Source organism: Cyprinodon tularosa, unplaced genomic scaffold, assembly GCF_016077235.1.
Source record: "Cyprinodon tularosa strain WSP-4 unplaced genomic scaffold, ASM1607723v1 ctg99, whole genome shotgun sequence".
Lineage (NCBI taxonomy): Eukaryota > Metazoa > Chordata > Actinopteri > Cyprinodontiformes > Cyprinodontidae > Cyprinodon > Cyprinodon tularosa.
The window spans coordinates 1,119,362-1,137,500 of NW_024039773.1; the positions used below are offsets into that span (position 1 = coordinate 1,119,362).

General features: G+C 40.5%; 1 protein-coding gene across 2 annotated transcripts in view; it reads left to right on the forward strand.

Moving 5' to 3' along the window:
* The first annotated feature begins 4,624 nt into the window (after positions 1-4,624).
* The window catches only part of src (v-src avian sarcoma (Schmidt-Ruppin A-2) viral oncogene homolog), an 80,576-nt gene continuing 67,061 nt past the window's right edge, over positions 4,625-18,139 (forward strand). Inside the window, exon 1 of one of the 2 annotated variants that reach the window (XM_038276032.1) lies at positions 4,625-5,030. The gene's annotated coding sequence lies outside the window, so the exon portion shown is untranslated. The remainder of the gene's footprint in view (positions 5,031-18,139) is intronic. The other variant, XM_038276033.1, reaches the window with a different exon arrangement.

Below are 18,139 nucleotides of genomic sequence, written 5' to 3' on the forward strand. Positions count from 1 at the left end.
AACTGTCAGCTGTATTATAAGAAAATGGAAGTGTTTGGGAACGACAGCAACTCAGCCACGAAGTGGTAGGCCACGTAAACTGACGGAGCGGGGTCAGCGGATGCTGAAGCGCATAGTGCGAAGAGGTCGCCAACTTTCTGCAGAGTCAATCACTACAGACCTCCAAACTTCATGTGGCCTTCAGATTAGCTCAAGAACAGTGCGCAGAGAGCTTCATGGAATGGGTTTCCATGGTCGAGCAGCTGCATCCAAGCCATACATCACCAAGTGCAATGCAAAGCGTCGGATGCGGTGGTGTAAAGCACGCCGCCACTGGACTCTAGAGCAGTGGAGACGCGTTCTCTGGAGTGACGAATCGCGCTTCTCCATCTGGCAATCTGATGGACGGGTCTGGGTTTGGCGGTTGCCAGGAGAACGGTACTTGTCTGACTGCATTGTGCCAAGTGTAAAGTTTGGTGGAGGGGGGATTATGGTGTGGGGTTGTTTTTCAGGAGCTGGGCTTGGCCCCTTAGTTCCAAGGAAAGGAACTCTGAATGCTTCAGCATACCAAGACATTTTGGACAATTCCATGCTCCCAACTTTGTGGGAACAGTTTGGAGCTGGCCCCTTCCTCTTCCAACATGACTGTGCACCAGTGCACAAAGCAAGGTCCATAAAGACATGGATGACAGAGTCTGGTGTGGATGAACTTGACTGGCCTGCACAGAGTCCTGACCTCAACCCGATAGAACACCTTTGGGATGAATTAGAGCGGAGACTGAGAGCCAGGCCTTCTCGTCCAACATCAGTGTGCGACCTCACAAATGCGCTTCTGGAAGAATGGTCAAAAATTCCCATAAACACACTCCTAAACCTTGTGGACAGCCTTCCCAGAAGAGTTGAAGCTGTTCTAGCTGCAAAGGGTGGACCGACGTCATATTGAACCCTATGGATTAGGAACGGGATGTCACTTAAGCTCATATGTGAGTCAAGGCAGGTGAGCAAATACTTTTGGCAATATAGTGTACATATAGGAAAAGAAAGAAGGCACAGAGACAATTAATTTAGTTTTACTCGTGAGGAGAGTTGGAAGAGACTGCGGAGTTTACAAATCTCCAACCCACTCTGGTGGTCTTCAGCTTTCTCCACACTATTTATTATAGTTAGAGGGGGGGTCCCTAATTACACAAGCTGAGGTTGCGCTAAAGGAATAGGAAAGAAGAAATGCAATTCAATTTGCAGCCTCAGTGAACAAGTCAATTTGCATTTAAATGTCTTGCGGTCAAATAGAACCTCCTGGTTTCGTTAAGCTTGAGCAATACTTCCTGATAGTTGACCTATACTGCTTGTGCATCACCTCCCTGGAACAGTAATATGTCACACATTATACATCATACGAACAAACTTTAAGTATCTTATACATAAATATTCCAACAGTTAGCAAAAAACCTAAAAACAACTGAATTAGCAAATGCAAAAATATGACCAAACAATCACACAAAAGATCAGCTCCCCCTAGTGGTCTGGAGCATTTATGTTATGCAGGTCTAGTTTGCAACATTTACAACTTGCCTTAACTTGCATTTTTATTTTTTTGTTTTGTTTAACTCAGCAGTTCTTTGAGACAACAGCTTTGCTCCTTCTTAACATTTATTCGTTGCATGTTTCTCCTGCTGGTCTTATTCTTGTGTTCTTATTTTGAATTTGCCTGACCTTCTGAATATGCTGATTTACAAAGAGTCTGCGCCCCTCAGCACCTTGCAAAACACCATGAAGCCCAGCAATAAGTGAAAAAGCCATTTTGCCTTTTCTACATGTGAGCCGTGGTAGCGTGACTCAATGACAGAAATTGAGATAAAAGTTAGATTCATGCACGGATTCTGACTTTTAAAGTTAAAATGTTCTCGTCAAGAGATGAGGAGTTTCATTAATGTTCCTATTTTTCGCATTTTGAATTTCATTTTAAAAAACTTATGATTAATAAAATGTAAATATTTGTTTTGATTCCTAATCTTTTCATCAGGGCTGCAGTAAAAACTACCAATGCTGTGAGGGAGCATTTGTTTCACAGGGGGAACTTTAAATCAGAATGATCTTTGAGTAAATCCAAGATACCATGTATTGATCAAACTCAGCTGGCTCTAAAATTTGGTTAAAACAAGAGATAAAATATGAGGAATATAAAAAGCAAACATCCAGAAACACTAAAAGAGTTTAAAGTGCGACATGTGTTACATAAAGAACCAGATGTTACAGCTGATGACAATAACTGTTTACATTTATTCCTGATAAAAAATAGCTACAAATTATTATTCATATATTCACTTTTTTTCCCTTCATATTTTTACAAAATCTGAGTTATTAGCAGATTTTAGTCAATCTAGTTTTAAATTTAATTTTATCTCTCACAAAATAACCCCTCTGATTGAGTGGTCAGATGAGGATTAAGCCCCCACTGCAATTTTTTTTAATCTAAGTAAGTTTATTATTCTTAGAAAAAGGTCATTTTTCTTGAATTAAGCAGTTAAGTAATACAATTTGCCAATGGAATAAGGCAATTTACATTAAAAAAAAAGAAGAAAACAACTGTAGTCTCTTATTTCAAGTGTATAATATCTAATTATCTTCTTTTTTACTTATTTAAAGAGTAAGAATTTAAATTTCCGAAGGCAGATTATTTTATTTACCTGCTCAAATTAAGGGTAAATAATCTTAGTTTAACAATGTTTTGATCATTTTTGCATTGCACATAAATAATAAGGACACACAACATGGATTAAGACTTAAGGAAAAACAAGAAAAAAGCTATTTCAATAACAAATACATTATTTCAATAACATTAACGTCAGCCATCCCAGCATATATAATATTATTACAGTTAAAATCCCGTTGCTCCTCATCATACTCTGCCCTCCAGCACAGTCAGCCTCTGGTCATCATCCATTTCTTTTCCTCTCCCAGTGACGCTTCATATGCAGTTTCTGGAGACGAGCGTCCTGCTGTAATTACTTGTTTATAAATGACGTCTCTCTGTGTGTAACGCTGTCTGATTGCTTCTTGTTCTGATCTAAAATTCACTTTTGCAGTCGTCCAAGTTTTGCCTGTGTTTGGATCTGAAACATCAGCCGAAAAATAAAGAGAAAATATCACCTGCTTATTTTTTAAAGATCATTAAAGGATAAAGAAAAAAATGTTTTGCAGTGTTTATTTAATGGCTGATATTTCTTTCTCTGAGAGATGTGAGTTGTTTGGGGGGGCAGTAACACATTGGTGGAAAGTTATAGAATTAGGCGACTTTTTACGTGCCTGAGGGGTCCCCGGCATGGTTGGTTGTAGACAGGGGTCAATTGGGGCCAGTGCCCCTGTAGATCATGTCCTGGCCTCTGTTATGGCCCCTGTACTGAAGACATAATACTCTAAGAAATTCACACGCTGGAAAAGACTGATAGGTCCTTTGGCTCTATTTCATTTTATTTATTTATTTATTTATTTTTTTTTACAAATTCTGTTTTACTAATTATTTAAAAACAATAACGTGATGGCTTCAGTGGTATTGAGATAGGATCCCAGTTTTCATCTGCTAAACGTTTTTTTTTTTTTTCAAAACAAAATAAAAAAACTCAAATGTTTAAAGCTGAATGTATCTGTTTTTCTTAAGTTCTAATACAGATTTTATAGAAACTTTTAATTTTAACTTAAATTAAGTCAAAAATATGTAAAATTCCTTAATTATGAATGTGTATGGACTTAGTAAGACATAGAATTTTAATTAAACCTAATTGAATAGAAATTTCACTTCATGCAGTTATATTAATATATTTAAATCCCTTGCCCTGTTTTTTATTTTTTTTATTTTATGCTTTTCTTTGCCCCCATCAAAACACGCTGGGCCCCTCCTGGCCCCCTGGTACATTTGGTCTAGAACCGCCACTGGTCCCTGGTGATGCTATTTCATTAATGGGAGATAAGAAATTGATTAAAACAAGAGAGCTAGTTTAGTCTTTAAAACAGACATGGCTACGGCTTGATGCTAACATATTAGCTGTTAGAATTCAGTCAGAATTCTGAGAATAAATGCAGAATAAGGACTTTTTTCTCATGTTATACTGAAATAAAAGTTTTAAATCAGTTATTTTTTTTATTTTTTCAGTGACCCTAATCATCTTCTGTATTATCCAATCCAATTAGAATCTCCAAATTGTTTTGAATAAAAGGCATTTTTTTCTTCTGCATAGTGAGGCAGAGCAACAGATTTTCATGTAAAGGTATTTCCTGTGAATGAACAGCAGGTGCCAGCACTGAACCAATTTTCAAACAAAGGAAAGGAAATAATGGTATCCTCTCACAGTAATTGATATACTTTGTTTCGATCTGCGAGCTTTAATCAACAGTCAGCCTCAGAGCATACAGAAAAAAATAAAAATAATTTGCAGGATTATTATTATTATTATTTTTCCACCAGAGAGCAGGTGGTTAAGGTGTGTTTAGTTTAAGGTGAATCAGACGCAGGTTTGAACCTGCAGCTTCAGGTGAGGCTCAGCTCAGACACCATCAGGGCCCACATGTGCCTGAAAGCAGCTGACCAATCACAGCCCGAGGAGCTAAATGAGGCCACGCCTACCTCCCCCCACAGCACATCCCAGTGTTTTGATCCAGGTTTGTTTCGGTGTTGCTGCAGAGGAAACCAGCCTCGTTCGGCTTTTCTTTTCTTTTCTTTTTTATTTTTTTGTGTCTCAGATCTCAGTGAGTCACTCATGTGAGGTTCTGTCTCTTTTTTCAATTTATTATTTCTATTTGATAAAAAAGAAGAGAGAAATGTCTCCCCAGTTTAGGAGGGTTTCCCCAGTATGACCTCACCGGGCAGGCGCTCCTCCTCAGCGGGTTCTCCTCATCAGGCTGCCTCCCTGATCCTCTGGAGGAACCAGATTTCATCTTTATTCTGGGCTCTGTGAGCTGGAAGTGTCGCAGGAGAGATAAGTTTATGCTTTGACTCCAAACTCGGACCTCCAGAAGAGCGAAGAGACTAAATCTGCAGCTGTCTGCTCCTCAGGGTGAGTAGAAACTTGTTATTTTGGAGGCTTCAGACAGAAGTTCATGAAAAATGAATGAGATGCACCAGCCTCTGCTTTGTGTCCTGAATGTGGCTGGCTTCTCTTTCATTATTACAGCTGCTCCATCATTTCTGTTTACCTGCAGCGCTTCTTGGGAAATAGGCTGCATGCTCCTCATACCTTCAATCTGTACATTATGAGGCAATCCCGCCACACCTCAGTGGATTGCTGCAGGGAAGGCTGCTTTCAGATGCAGCTTTCAGGAAACTCTGCTGGAACTTGACAGTGAGCAGAGGCGTAGCCAGAAAATTTTAATAAGGGCAATAACCAATGTACAATGAGGGGTGGCCGAAAGCGGATAGGCACCAGAACCTCTGGGTTAATCTATAGCAGGGGTCTTTGAAGGACCCCCCAAACTGATGGTGATATATACATATATATACAGGGTTGACGTAAAGCAAGGGTCACCTGACCTATGAACTAGAGCAGTCGGTGTTCACCTGAACTTCATAGTAGGGATGCACGATATTGGGATTTTGGCCGATATCCGATATGCCGATATTTTAAAACTCATGTAGCCGATAACCGATATCGATACCGATGTTAAAGCTGGACAAAAATAAGTAGTCATTGAAAAAAGCAGTTTTGTTATCCATTTCTGACACTTTGAAAAATAATATACTCAAAGATATTTTCATATGCTGATATCAAATTGATTTTTAAAAACGCGGTATCGATCTATTTTACTTTCAAAATCTCGTGAAATTTCATCGTTCTGTTACAAACTCTCGTGATATTTGGCAAATTCTTGTGAGATTTTGTTAGTAAAATAGATCGATACCGCGTCAATATATATCAACGTATAAAAATATACATTATATATATATATATATATATATATATATATATATATATATATATATCTATATATATATACACTCACCGGCCACTTTATTAGGTACCCCATGCTAGTAACGGGTTGGACCCCCTTTTGCCTTCAGATCTGCCTCAATTCTTCGTGGCATAGATTCAACAAGGTGCTGGAAGCATTCCCCAGGGAGTTTGGTCCATATTGACATGATGGCATCACACAGTTGCCGCAGATTTGTCGGCTGCACATCCATGATGCTAATCTCCCGTTCCACCACATCCCAAAGATGCTCTATTGGATTGAGATCTGGTGACTGTGGAGGCCATTTGAGTACAGTGAACTCATTGTCATGTTCAAGAAACCAGTCTGAGATGATTCCAGCTTTATGACATGGCGCATTATCCTGCTGAAAGTAGCCATCAGAAGTTGGGTACATTGTGGTCATAAAGGGATGGACATGGTCAGCAACAATACTCAGGTAGGCTGTGGCGTTGCAACGATGCTCAATTGGTACCAAGGGGCCCAAAGAGTGCCAAGAAAATATTCCCCACACCATGACACCACTACCAGCCTGAACCGATGATACAAGGCAGGATGGATCCATGCTTTCATGTTGTAGACGCCAAATTCTGACCCTACCATCGGAATGTCGCAGCAGAAATCGAGACTCATCAGACCAGGCAACGTTTTTCAAATCTTCTATTGTCCAATTTTGATGAGCTTGTGCAAATTGTAGCCTCAGTTTCCTGTTCTTAGCTGAAAGGAGTGGCCCCCGGTGTGGTCTTCTGCTGCTGTAGCCCATCTGCCTCAAAGTTCGACGTACTGTGCGTTCAGAGATGCTCTTCTGCCCACCTTGGTTGTAACGGGTGGTTATTTGAGTCACTGTTGCCCTTCTATCAGCTCGAACCAGTCTGGCCATTCTCCTCTGACCTCTGGCATCAATAAGGCATTTCCGCCCACAGAACTGCCGCTCACTGGATGTTTTTTCTTTTTCCGACCATTCTCTGTAAACCCTAGAGATGGTTGTGCGTGAAAATCCCAGTTCTGAAATACTCAGACCAGCCCTTCTGGCACCAACAATCATGCCACGTTCAAAGTCACTCAAATCACCTTTCTTCCCCATACTGATGATCGGTTTGAACTGCAGGAGATTGTCTTGACCATGTCTACATGCCTAAATGCACTGAGTTGCCGCCATGTGATTGGCTGCTTAGAAATTAAGTGTTAATGAGCAGTTTGACAGGTGTACCTAATAAAGTGGCCGGTGAGTGTATATATAAAAACATATTTGAGTATATTATTTTTCAAAGTGTCAGAAATGGATAACAAAACTGCTATTTTCAATGACTACTTATTTTTGTCCAGCTTTAACATCAGTATCGATATCGGTTATCGGCTACATGAGTTTTAAAATATCGGCATATCGGATATCGGCCAAAATCCCAATATCGTGCATCCCTACTAAATAAACGTAGAAATTAACAGAAACAATAAAAATATGTTGATAATGAACAAAGTTTAGGCTAACATTAACCCTTGTAGCTCATGGGTCAGTAGTGGTCGCCCTTCCTACGTCTCGGTACCCTTGAAGTGGCCCTCAGTCTAGGGATGCACAATATTGGGATTTTGGCCGATCAAATATCAAATATCAGCAATTCCCTGCAGAAGCATTTATACCTCTGTAACCATTTCACATTGGTTTACATTTACAGTGAAGCGGCTGTTCCAGCCGTTGCATTTCCCAATTCTCCCGAGTGGTGCACGACTTTACATGAGTGAATAAAGTGAATGTGATTGGTCGATTATCAAGGGGGCGGGATTGTTGTGGCGGAAGGTTTGCAAGCATGTTTGGTTGTGGCCAGTTTGTCGGAAGCATCTTGCTAACCAGTTAGCAACTTAGTGCTAGTCAGTTCCAATGGGAAATTCCATTGGGACCAAGTAGCACTAAACTTAGAAACGACGCTGTCAAGGAACGCTATGGACAGAGGAAACATGCAAGAGGAGGAGAGTTTAGTGTCGGAGGTCGTGGATGAGTCTCCTCCGTCGTCCAGTTTTTATTTAGAGGAGGAAAGCGGGGACGAAGATGTTGTGGAAGAGGACGCCAGGGCGGCAGAAGCTTGGTTTGGTGTAGAAGGCTTCCAGCCGTACATGTTTGAGCCCTTGCCTCGCAACGCTGCCAGTTCTGTTAGCTCTACGCCTGCCGAAGACACAGACGTCCATCCCCGTGAGCACTGGGACGCAACTCAATGGGAAAGGAAAGGATTCTGATTTCAACCGTTGCATATATTAGCTGCAACATATGAATCAAGATGCTATTGGCCGAAAAAATTTGATTGACAGATGACCGTTGATATATGATTGGATGAATTTAGGTGTTCAGGCTGACAGAGAACTAATTGGCCTGCAGAAGATAACGGAAAAAAAAAACAGATTTTAAGACAGGATTTTTTTTTTTAACTACAAATTTTCTAAATTTTGGGATAAAATCGTCTGATAAAGAGTACATTTATATACATGTTTAAGCCAGAATTATTTGATATTCAAATATGATTTCCCTATAACTTTAAACTTCTATTTGTATTTTAGGAGTCTTATGTGAGAAAATCCAAGATAAAGTTGTGCAAAAATTGTCAAACGGAACAAAAATGACACTTTTTTGGCCCTTCCCAGTCATAAGCCAGCAGAATGGCAGCCCACTTCCCTCCAACTCCCAGCAGACCCCCCCCACCCCTCCCCTTTTTTTTTATCTGACTCAACCTTCCACTGAATTACAGGCTCTGACCAGGAGATGATGCTTCTCTTTAGATCTTAATGTCCACAAATCATGACAGAATATTTTCGTACAAAGATTGATGTTTAAAAAGGGAATTATAGGGGACCAACCAAGGGCCCATCAAGGAAAGTGGGTAAATTTTGAATGGCTACTACTGTAGATCTACTGTTTGCATAAAGGTTAACAGTTTTTTCATGACTTTTTAACTGTGTTTTTCTACATATGATGTTAAATGTAATTAACTAGAGAACCCAGAAAAAACTGGATCCTTTCTAATGTTTTCTAATTTGTAAAAACTTGAAAATTTAGAGGGTGCAACACATTCTTATCATGACTGGCCTCTAAGGGGACTTTAAAGGTGTTTGTGTTGTAGACCACCCTGAATGCTTTCCTTGGGAAAAAGGTGTAAAAAGGTCATTTCAAAAGAAAAAGTGGAAGTCAACCGTCTTAAGGTGATTCCAATGTCTCCAGAGGAGCGAACTCTGGGGAAAAAAACCAAGCAGTTCATTCAGTGCATCAGCCCGAGACACAGAGACCCTCCTTTGGCAGCGAACAAAGGCGTCTGTGCGCAGCCGCCACGCCAATCAACGGGAATTTCAACCTCAAGGAGGCTCTTTCCAGCAAGCTCACTGGAGCCGACGCAAACATCTTCGGCTTTCGCTGGGAGGCATTCGTGGGATTCCAAGGAGCATTAGGTGCCCTCAGCAGAGCCTGATTCCTGACAGCAGAGGAAGTGAAACCGACCGTTTCGCACCTCGAAAGACCTCAGCTACACCGCTAACATGCAGGGGCATCCCTTAAATGGTGTCAGCAAATTGCAGCAGAGAAAAGGCAATTAGTCACTTCTGCAATGTTTAACATAAGAATGCTGGATGCAAGGGAAACCTGTTTTTGTGCATTCTGCAAAACATTTTAATCCTCTCAGGAATAACAGCTAAAATATAAGGAATAAAACCAGGAGGATCCTTATGGCAAGAGCTCTATCATTAGTGTAATACTGCATGATAACCATGAGTATTAACTTTTTTAATGGAAACTCATCCTACAGCTCTGTGACACGTATTTGAAAAAAAAAAAATGTTTAGGATTTCTGAAGAGATTATAGCGCAAAGAAAAAAAACAAGCTGGGGATTTATGCACAATATTTAGGTTTAATGCAGATCAAACAGATGTGGCATCATGCTGATATAGCGGCACAGCAGGCTTTGTGCGTCTGTGTGCCAGGAGTTATTTCCAACGTCAGGACGGTTTGACGTCTCGCATGAACAGGGAGGCTGATGCTTAACTATCTGAGCAGGAAAACGTTGTCTAGACGCTGAACCCGGTTGAATTATCTTGAATTATGAAGGAAAATCCTGGATCAGTCGTCTGGCGTTAAACCAGCCCTGATGAGTAGACCGTCAGCAGGATGACGTACGATCACAAATAATAAGATACAAACGGCATGGAGGGGAGTTGACTACATTCCTCTGCAGGATCAGGCAAAAACACCGCCGTGCAGTTAGTTTGAGGCCCTCGCTGGCGTAACCAGGCTCTTCTATTATTAGTTTCACCACAGACAGTCAATATTTGGACATCTGAGCCATCGCCAGCGGGAGACACTAATCCTAAAGCGTGTCTTTTTAAGTGAGTGGGGTTGTGGGGAAAGGAAACCACAGCTTCTTCTACCATCGGCGTCTTCAGAGGCTGACCGAACCTTGAAGTAGACGTGGGCCACCGCCTGGGGCCCCAAAAGCACTTTGGTTGGAGTTCATTCAATCCACAGTCGGACATCTTTTTTCTGGAACGTTCACCAGGTTTCCACAAATATAAGATCTAGAGCAGGGGTCACCAACCTTTTTAAGACTGAGGTAGGGATGCACGATATAATCGGCCCCCTATCGGTATCTGCCTCAAAACTGAATATCGGATATCGGCCAACCCACCGATATTTAACCCGATATTTGATCAACCGTCTTAAGGTGATTCCAATGTCTCCAGAGGAGCGAACTCTGGGAAAAAAAACAAGCAGTTCATTGAGTGCATCAGCCCGAGACACAGAGACCCTCCTTTTGCAGCGGCAGACCAAACCAGATGAAAGTGCGCATTCAGCGTCTGCTCTGCCGATAATGCAAGCGTAGAAGAAGAAATGTGCTGTTTACCTGTGCAAAGAAAGAAACAACGAAAGAAAAATGTCTGAGGACTTCAGTGTTGAGGAAGAGCATGAGTTCTTTGCCGAGCTGAATGCGCACTTTCGTCTGGTTTGGTCTGCCGCGGTTTCCGTAGACTCGTGAAAGCGCTTTCAGGAAATCCTATACACTACTGTTTATGCTCTAAAAACATTCTAAATGACTTCGTTTCGAGTAAATTCTGGATGCTACCCACTCAGGACACTTGGAATACATTGGACGAGCAGTATGGAGGAATATTGACACGTTTTTTGTGGACTTTTATGGACCTTTCTGTCTCGGGCACCATAGACCTCCAGCATTTGAATGTCAGCAGACAGCAAGAAGCCTCCCAGATCTCCAGATGCATTTGAGATATCAAAAAAGTACTCCAGAGTTTTGTTCAGCATGGGGGTGAGTAGAAAATGAAGGCTAATCATGTTTTGGGTGTACTATTCCTTTAAAGTCACCTAGGAGGCCAGTCATGATAAGAATGTGTTGCACCCTCTAAATTTTAAATTTTTTTACAAACTAGAAAGGATACAGTTTTTAACAGGTTCTCTAGTTAATTACATTTAACATCATATGTAGAAAAACACAGTTAAAAAGTTATCACCATAATTCAAAAAACAGTCATGAAAAAACTGTTAACCTTTGTGCAAACAGTAGATCTACAGTAGTAGCCATTCTAAATTTCCCCACTTTCCTTTATAGGCCCTTGGTTGGTCCCCTATACTTCCCTTTTTAAACACCAATCTTTGTACGAAAATATTCTTTCTGTTATTATTTGTGGATATTAAGATCTAAAGAGAAGCATCATCTCCTGGTCAGAGCCTGTAATTCAGTGGAAGGTTGAGTCAGACTAAAAAAAAGGGGAGGGGTGGGGGGGGGGGGTGGGGGGGGTGGGGGGGGGGGGGTCTGCTGGGAGTTGGAGGGAAGTGGGCTGCCATTCTGCTGGCTTATGACTGGGAAGGGCCAAAAAAGTGTCATTTTTGTTCCGTTTCACAATTTTTGCACAAATTTATATTGGATTTTCTCACATAAGACTCCTAAAATACAAATAGAAGTTTAAAGTTATAGGGAAATCATATTTAAATATTGAATCATTCTGGCTTAAACATGCATATAAATGTACTCTTTATCAGACGATTTTATCCCAAAATGTAAAAAGAATTCTATTTAAAAAAGAAAATTCTGTCCTAAAATCTGTGTTTTTATTTCTCGTTATCTTCTGCAGGACAGTTAGTTCTACGTCAGCCTGAACACCTAAATTCGGCCAATCATATATCAACGGTCATCTGTCAATAAAATTTTTCGGTCATAGCATCTTGATTCATATGTCGCCGCTAATATACGCAACGGTTGAAATCAGAATCCTTTCCTTTCCCATTGAGTTGCGTCCCAGTGCTCACGGGGATGGACGTCTGTGTCTTCGGCAGGCGTAGAGCTAACAGAACTGGCAGCGTTGCGAGGCAAGGGCTCAAACATGGACGGCTGGAAGCCTTCTACACCAAACCAAGCTTCTGCCGCCCTGGCGTCCTCTTCCACAACATCTTCGTCCCCGCTTTCCTCCTCTAAATAAAAACTGGACGACGGAGGAGACTCATCCACGACCTCCGACACTAAACTCTCCTCCTCTTGCATGTTTCCGCTGTCCATAGCGTTCCTCGACAGTGTCGTTTCTAAGTCACCAATTTAGTGCTACTTGGTCGCAATGGACTTTGCTGCTGACAAATCGAGCACAACCAAACATGCTTGCAAACCTTCTGCCACAACAATCCCGCCCCCTTGATAAACAACCAATCACGTTCACTTTATTCACTCATGTAAAGTCAGGCAACAATCTGGAGAATTGGGAAATGCAACGGTTGGAACGGCCTCTTCACTGTAAATGTAAACCAATATAAAATGGTTACAGATGTATAAATGCTTCTGCAGGGAATTGTAAAGTTTTGCTGATATTTGATCCTGCAGGCCGTCGAGCCGTGTTTTCTGACAGAGTTTAAACACTGATGTGAAGAATGGAAAAAGTGAAAACTTGGACTTCAGGTTGTTGCCGCTAAGGGGGATTTAAAAAGCCACCAAATTTAGTTTTTTTAAACATTGTTTAAAGTTTTTTTTCTGCGTTTTTATAAATTAGATAAAGACAAAAGTGAACTGGCCCTGTTGTGTTTTTATGCACTTGACGCATTTTTCTGGTAACTACGGAAGAGGATTAGGGCCACTGAAAAAAAAATGGTTACTGATTTTTAAATTTTATTTCAGCTTATTTCTGACTTTAATCTCAGAATTCTGACTTGTTTTTCTCAGAATTCTGACCGAATTCTGACTTTAATCTCAGAATTCTGACTTTTTTATTGTCAGAATTCGGTCAGAATTCTGAGAAAAAAGTCAGAATTCTGAGAAAAAAGTCAGAATTATGAGATAAAAGTCAGAGTTCGGTCAGAATTCTGAGAAAAAGGTCAGAATTATGAGATTAAAGTCAGAATTCTGACTTTAATCTCAGAATTCTGACTTTTTTCCCATACTAAACTGAAATAAAATTTAAAAATCAGTTAACTTTTTTTTTTTTCTTTCCACTGGCCCTAATCCTCCTCCGTAGGTAACGTCTGTATTGTATAGATTATATATTGTGGGTTTTCACTTCCAGGCAACTGAAGTATTATTATTCCTTGATAAGTGAAATTTTAGAACTTAAAGATGCAGGTGCTTTTTTTTTTTTTTTTTTTTTTTTTTACCATAACTGTTATAATCTATAGGAACAAAATGAAAAACAACAGCTTAGGTGATCCAGGAAGTGGGAATGAGTCTTTACTGTAGCAGCAGTGTTAGAAATTGGAAAATTAGAGCGTTCTTTTGTCTTTGTTGTGAAAACAAGAGTCCGACCAGCACCAACCCCCTCCAGTGTTTTAGTCGCTCAGTTAAAGGTTATCTGAGCCGGAATGGCAGAAACGGTTCATATCTGTGAAAGCCGAACATGCGGTTTGCGCCGGCATCCCGCTGACTCAGGGTTTTGAATATTTTATGTTGCAGACACAAAACGTCTGTGGCCCTGGCCCCGATTTGGTGCTAATTAGTGTCCAGCTTCATGCTCTGGCATAAGGATGAGCATGGGAATGCTGGTGCCACCTGTTCTCCCACCACTCCCATCCTGTTGCTCAATTTCTTACTTAAACTGGGGCCTCGATGGCCTAGTTTGGCTCTTTTTCCACTTCTTTGTTCCATCACAGAGTTTCTGATTTTCACTTTACTGACAAAGATGTTTGGTTTGACGGCTGCTTTGCATAAAGGCAGGTGAATAGATGGGATGAATATCTAAAGTATCCATTCCTACTCTCAGTCTTGCACTTGCTGTCCATTTTGAATGAAGTATGGGATAGTGTAGATGCAGACAGAGGACGGCTTGTATTCTCCCAGGATCCCCTGGCCACTTCCTGTCCCTCTGCTCTGGGAAGGAGCCAGGGTGACACAGGCCACCCATATCCCACTCAATCCACCCACTGTTGCCTCCGTGGAAAAGCCATCTCTTTCGCCCCCTTATTCCCTTCGCTCTGCGCACTTTTTCTGTGACAGGAAAAGCGTCGTTGGCATTTAGAAAGATGCCTCTGTGTGCGCGGCTTTGTGTGTAAGCGCAGCTGTGCGTTCAAAACACGCCAAACTCCGTCCTCTGAGAATCACTGCAGTGTACATGGAAGATTTTTATATGAGATTGCGGCTCCTTTTTTAGATGGAGCCTCTGGTTCTAGAACAATCTTTTTATCCCGACAAAAACATCATCATCTCACTCGTTAAAATATCATCAGACAGTTTAAATAATGCTGTATCCTCTCACATGTAACCCAAAATGGGCAAAAAACATGCAATTGGTCTAAATTTTCAGGTTTGTTTGGTTTTTCTTGAACCTGAAGCTGGTTACTTACAATTGTTATCAGTTAATTGACTTGAGTGATTGACTTTATTGATCTCACAGTGGAGAAATGTACTCATTACATCAGCTCAGATAGTCAAAGAAGAAGAAGCATGCATATATATATATATATATATATATATATATATATATATATATATATATATTAGTATATACAGTGCGTCCACATATGACAGCTTTTTTATAGTAGTATTGTTATACAGGGCTATTGCACAGGGTGTTTTTCATGGGTTTTTATATAGATTCCAACGCTTTATTGTCATTACACTATCACAAGTACAGCGCAACAAAATGAACTATCTGCATTTCACACATCCTCTTGGGGAGCAGTGGGCTGCCATTTGCGGCACCTGCGGAGCAAGGGTCTTTGCTCAGTGGACCAGAGTGGAAGTCTGTGGGAGTGGATTTCAAACTCACAACCTCAGGATTCCAAGCTCCATGCCCTAACTACTAGGCCACCACTCTAATGGATATTTATATCTATAAATATAGTTATTGCACCAGATATAGACAGGCAGGTTATTGCACAGGGTATTAAATAGTACCGTATTTTCACGACTATAAGGCGCATATAAACGTCTTTTTTTTCCCTCAAAATGTGCGGCGCGCCCTATGTGTTACTGCGGACGTTTGAGACCACCATGAGAACGTTAAAGGGGGAAGTGTGGGCGTGGATTGTGTATAAAAGGACAGGTATGTGCTTTATGAAGAACTCCTCACAGTAGCTGAGGGAGGTGTATGTAAGGAGACCAGGTGGTTTTTTCCACGCATCACCATCGCTGTTAATCTGTGACTCCATGCGTGCCCATCTCACAGCCGATGTGGAAAAACAAGGTGAAACAAATGAACGCTGTGCTCGCTGTTATTGCGGGAGATCTGACAAAGGAACTTCAACCGCTAGACGTAGGGGGCGACAGTGGCGTTGGATGTTGGAGTTTGCCCTGAAATCGAAGGGTTGACGGTTCAAGCCCCAGCTCTGAATTTCATCATCGTTGTGAAAACCCTCCTGGAATCAAATACATCTGTTCATTTTTTTACATTACATCCTGAAATTTTTGGTATTTCCACACTTTGCTGGTAGGCGCTAAATAGCTAAGCTGCTTTTTTTTTTATCCTCTATGCATATATGCAGGACCCATCAGTGTTGGGCAAGCTACTTACTCTGTATTTTTAAATGTTTTTAAATGTTTTTATAATTATAATTTTTATTTTTTCTGACACTTTTTATGTTTTGTACGGTGACCTTGAGTGTCCAGAAAGGCGCCTTTTTAAATAAAATGTATTATTATTATTATTACTTGTCCAGTGTAGTGAGCTAAGCTATCAGTTACTCAACGATAAATTAAGCTTCACTACACAAAAGCTACCACCTAAAGAATTATAGCAAGCTAAGTTACACTAATGTGTTAACAGTAGCTTAATTACACTGAGGACTTTGTGGTGTTGAATCTCCACGAGAACGTTCAGTATGCTTGTGGAAAGTAGTTTACGTGTGTTTTTTTTTTAAAATAAAACTGCTCATATGAGTGTGTATTATACAGGTGCTGGTCATAAAATTAGAATATCATGAAAAAGTAGATTGATTTCAGTAATTCCATTTAAAAAGTGAAACTTGTATATTATATTCATACATTACATACAAACTCATATATTTCAGATGTTTATTTTGTTTAATTTTGATGATTACAAATGACAACAAATGAAAATCTCAAATTCATCATATCAGAAAATTAGAATATTACTGAAGACCAATAAAAACAAAGGATTTATAGAAATGTTGGCCAACTGAAAAGTATGAACATGAAAAGTATGAGCATGTACAGCACTCAGTATTTAGTTGGGCCTCCTTTGGCCTGTATTACTGCAGCAATGCGGCGTGGCATGGAGTCGATCAGTCTGTGGCACTGCTCAGGTGTTATGATAGCCCAGGTTGCTCTAATAGTGGCTTTTAGCTCTTCTGAATTGTTGGGTCTGGTGTATTGCATCTTCTTCTTCACAATACCCCATAGATTTTCTATGGGGTTAAGGTCAGGAGAGTTTGCTGGCCAATTAAGAACAGGGATACCATGGTCCTTCAACCAGGTACTGGTAGCTTTGGCACTGTGTGCAGGTGCCAAGTCCTGTTGGAAAATGAAATCTGCATCTCCAAAAAGTTGGTCAGCTGCAGGAAGCATGAAGTGCTCTAAAACTTCCTGGTATGTGGCTGCGTTGACCCTGGACCTCAGAAAACACAATGGACCAACACCAGCAGATGACATGGCACCCCAAACCATCACTGACTGTGGAAACTTTACACTGGACTTCAAGCAACGTGGATGAAGTGCCTCTCTTCTTTTCCTCCAGACTCTGGGACCTTGATTTCCAAAGGAAATGCAACATTTACTTTCATCAGAGAACATGACTTTGGACCACTCACCAGCAGTCCAGTCCTGTTTCTCTTTAGACGCTTCTGACGCTGTCTGTGGTTCAAGAGTGGCTTGACACAAGGAATGCGACAGCAGAAACCCATGTCTTTCATACGTCTGTGTGTGGTGGTTCTTGAAGCACTCACTCCAGCTGCAGTCCACTCTTTGTGAATCTCCCCCACATTTTTGAATGGGTTTTGTTTCACAATCCTCTCCAGGGTGCGGTTATCTCTCTTGCTTGTACACTTTTTTCGGCCTCATCTTTTCCTTCCCTTCGCCTCTCTATTAATGTGCTTGGACACTGAGCTCTGTGAACAGCCAGCCTCTTTAGCGATTACCTTTTGTGTCTTGCCCTCCTTGTGCAAGGTGTCGATGGTCGTCTTTTGGACAACCGTCAAGTCAGCAGTCTTCCCCATGATTGTGTAGCCTATAGAACTAGACTGAAAGACCATTTAAAGGCTTTTGCAGGTGGTTTGAGTTAATTAGCTGATTAGAGTGTGGCACCAGGGGCCATCAATTTTGAACCTTTTCACAATATTCTAATTTTCTGATATGATGAATTTGAGATTTTCATTTGTTGTCATTTGTAATCATCAAAATTAAACCAAATAAACATCTGAAATATATGAGTTTGTATGTAATGTATGAATATAATATACAAGTTTCACTTTTTAAATGGAATTACTGAAATCAATCTACTTTTTCATGATATTCTAATTTTATGACCAGCACCTGTATGTGGAAACTTTTAACAGAAATCTGACTTCATACATTTGGGGTAAAAGTTGTATTTTTTTGTCTTGGTGTCTTTTATATTAATAGTTTAAAGTAAAAAAAAAAAAAAAACAACTGAACAAAATAACTTGGTGTGCAAAGAAACATTTATGTTTACACAACTAAAAACTTTTATTGTTTACTTTAAGGTTTCTAATTTAACAAAGTAAGGCAAGTGATTGTCTCATGATTTTGAGTTCTGATGCATGTA